Source organism: Camellia sinensis, chromosome 14 (genome assembly GCF_055761805.1).
Source record: "Camellia sinensis isolate YWXY chromosome 14, ASM5576180v1, whole genome shotgun sequence".
Taxonomy (NCBI): Eukaryota; Viridiplantae; Streptophyta; class Magnoliopsida; order Ericales; family Theaceae; genus Camellia; species Camellia sinensis.
The window spans coordinates 48,102,202-48,105,917 of record NC_138974.1 but is presented as its reverse complement, the minus strand read 5'-3'; the positions used below and the strand labels follow the sequence as shown (position 1 = coordinate 48,105,917).

At 39.2% G+C, this 3,716-nt stretch overlaps 1 long non-coding RNA gene across 1 annotated transcript; it reads right to left on the bottom strand.

Annotated features, from left to right (window-relative positions):
- Window positions 1-1,995: 1,995 nt before the first annotated feature.
- On the bottom strand, window positions 1,996-2,903 carry LOC145807629 (uncharacterized). Its single transcript, XR_014350886.1, has 2 exons — window positions 2,608-2,903; window positions 1,996-2,518 (listed from the first exon to the last, which is right to left on the bottom strand). It is a non-coding gene; the product is annotated as an uncharacterized LOC145807629 (long non-coding RNA).
- Window positions 2,904-3,716: the final 813 nt, after the last annotated feature.

Genomic DNA, 3,716 nt, shown 5'->3' with positions numbered 1-3,716 from the left:
ATCCACAACGCCGATGTCGAATCACGACGATGAACCACTCCAAAATCCACCAAAGTTTCAAGCTCGAATTCTCCAGAATCTACCGAAGAACAACTCTTTCTTTTATGTAGAATAAACAAACAATCATTTGATGTATACTTCTTAAACCATGAGTTAAATACTTAATTAAACATCAAAGAAAACTAGCAAAATAGCCCCAGATATAGACCCTAATATCCAAGAAGAATATCTGGAAGCGTAACCCTAGATTTGACTGAAACACATATTTATAGCAATCTGTTCCATGATCTCCGCTCGAGCACCGGAATGGCCGCTCGTGCGGACCGACGCTCGAGCGTAGGAAATTCCTCTCAAGCGGGAAAAAATATCTCCCAGTATTTTTGCAGGCGGTCAAACTTCTGAAACCAAGGATTCTCCGCTCGAGCAGGGGAATGTCCACTCGAGCGAACAGGCAATTTTGAATGCATTTTTGCATTTTGCTTCAGGGGCGCTGCCCCTTAACCCTGCCGTGGCGCTGCCCCTAGACCCCAGCAAGCTGACCGGACAGCTCAATCCCCGTCATAGTCAGCGAAGTGGCAATCATGAAAGAATTAGCACCACAAACTTCTCTGCAAGGCATAATTCAAGTTGGATTCGCAACTAAAAACTCACACCCTGACTGAAATAAAAGTGCAAAAATCAATACAACTGGGAGTTTTATCAAACGGGATTGCCAAGAATAAAAACCTAACAATTTTTATTCATAAATTATTATTATCTTTTAAATTTGAAAATTGTAGATCAAATTTATCTTATATGTAAAAAGTCACGTGTAAAATGAATCTCATCCACACATCTTAAATTGCAAATGTTTTTTTAAAATAAATAATTTTTCTCTCAACACAAATAATATTTCTTACAGAAAAAACGAACTTAACTGCCGTTTCTTTCCCTAGTCTCACTTTTTAAAGCTACAAATAACAAGAAGCCTCTCTCTCTCTCTCTCTCTCTCTCTCATTTAGAACTACTAATCACCATATTCAAGAAAGAAGAATCAAGAAGAATGTCTCAAAGAAGAGACACAGATAAAGTTCTCGATGATGAAGAAGAAGAATGGGAAAAGATGGAGGACGAGGAGGAGGTGGAGGTGGAGGACTTAATTCCTAGAGCCAGAAGATCCATTCCTTTCGACATAAAACCAGACCATTTCTCTTCTCTTCCTCCACTGCGCCCTCCGACGTCTACTCGTCCTGCTGCAACTACTTCCATGGAGACTGCTACTGATAAACAAGGGAAAAAGATCAACGAAGAAGAAGAAGAAGAGGAAGAAGAAGGGAAAGCAAAACAAGTCTCCAAAGAAGGAAATTCATCTTCTTCAAGTTCAACTCCATTGGAGGAGACTTCTACAGAAACAGAGGTGTCTGGCAAGAAGACTGCTACTGAAACAGAGGGGTTTGGCAAGACGACCGTGAAGCCTTTCGGCAAAGGAAGTGTAGTTGATATACCCTTCAAGAAACTGACTATTCGTGATGATGTTGATATTATCTCAGAATCAAAACCTGGGTAACTACTTGTTCTTCATGGAGATACTGATCAGTCTAAGGGTTTTGGTTCTTGAATTTCTTGAATCTCTTCTCTGTCTCTGTACCTACATACCAATGCATGTTTATATACGCACATATGAAACATTTACTGCTAATTTTTGCTTGCATACAAAGAAGAATAACGAAAATTAACTAATGAATATTGTGGGTTTTTTCGTTCCAATTCCTTCCCCTTTTCTTGGCAACCAAACAGAGACCTGGGGTTTTCACCTTTGTGATCTTTGTTTTGCCATCTTTTACACCCATTTCAATGATAATGATTTACATATAAATTAATTTGTTGGTTATCACATAAGAAAATTGTGGGGTTTTTTTTAGTAGTAGATATATATATATATATATATATATATATGTGTGTGTATACACAGGTACTTTCGAAATGTGCTACACTTTTGTTTGCCTCTCAAGAAGATGAACAAAACATGGAATCGTATCATTAGATGAAAGATTATATATCTTTTTTATTCTTTCTTTTTCTCAACAACCAAACAGAGTAACAATCATGATGAAGAAGACTTAATCATTAATTGGGTAGTTGAACTTGGAGTTAAACTATCTCGTAATACAGAATTGACTTCATTGCTTTTGTTCTTCCCCATTGCAGAGAATCATCCGAGAGGGAAATTTTTCTCTTCGAGGTTGAGTTAACTCGCAGCGATATTGAAGGCGGAAGACTCTCCATTCCTACAGCTAGAGCAATACTACATTTCCCACCTATGGCGACTGTTAGGCCAAATTATGAGCAGGAGATAATAATTTCAGACACTGACACTGACGGTGAAGATTGGAAAATGCTACTCACCCACAATCGCATTGAACACACCCTCGAGATCACAAGAGGGTGGCTGGGGTTTGTTGATTGGCACAACTTGCGAGCTACCGATGTGGTACGCTTCTACAGGCCGCCTTTCCCGCGTTTGCACAACAGGCATTTCCTGATAAAATTTGTCAAAAATGATGAACCTGAGATCGAACTCATTCACGAATTCAAGCAGGAAAATTTCTTGTTTCAGCTGCAATTGACCTCTAGAGACATCGGAAATGGCGTGCTCTTCGTTCCCGAGCGAGAAGTGAGAAATCATTTCCCTGCAGTTAATATCCCTGCTGGAACTAGTAAGATTGAGAGACTGACATTTACTGATACTCAAAACACGGATTGGGGCATGAAAATCCATTTCGATGGGGTCTTCATGATTACTCATGGGTGGGACGAGTTTGTCAACGAGCACCATTTGGAAGCCATGGACACGATTAAGTTCTACAAAGCTGTTCGGCCTTTACACCACACGCACTTCCTTATTGAATGTGTGAAAAGAGAGGGGGCTGCTGGGACTAGTAAGACTCACGCAAAGGATGGCAAAGGGGGATGTCGAAGATATAGATTTGGCAGAAAGAAAGGTGGCGGTGGCGGTGGTGGTGGTGGTGGAGGTGGTGGTGGAGGGTCCAGTCATGATGGTGGTAGACGCGGAAAGTGGAACACAATGTGCTGTTGGACATGGAAAAACTAGCCTAGGGGGCGGGAAAGAGCAGTTATGATCCTGGAAGAAGTCTTGCAAGTGACAGTACTTGGGAGGAAATAGTAGTGTTCATCAAATGAATCAATTAGTAAACTCTCGAAGTAGGAAAGAAAAGGAGTTCAAATATTATTAGTACACACATTAACCTGGAGATTTGTGATTTTCATACATACATTGGTCCAGTAAACTGTGATTTTTTTACTAAGCATATACATATGCTGTTTGGAACTTGCGATTTGTATGGAAAAAGCATAGGGAAAAAAATTCCCATCTATGTTTTCCTTCCTCCTTCAAATGACACTGTATTGAATGGTATTGAAGCATTCTTAAGAAATGATATGAAGCCTTGACAAGAAGAAAGAAAATGATATCTGGAAATAATAATAAAAATAAATAAAAATTCTCACATAGTTTTACCATATGTTTCTTTACATTATTGCTGCTGGAAATAAAGAAACAGAGCCAATTGATTGGAACTTGAAAGTTTACATTTAGATTGCTCAACAAAGACATCTGCATAATGTGCGATTGTGATTTTCCATACATATCTTGATTAGTAACCAATTGGGGATATAGGCATATGGGTTCTTGTAAAATCAATTGGGGATTTAACAGC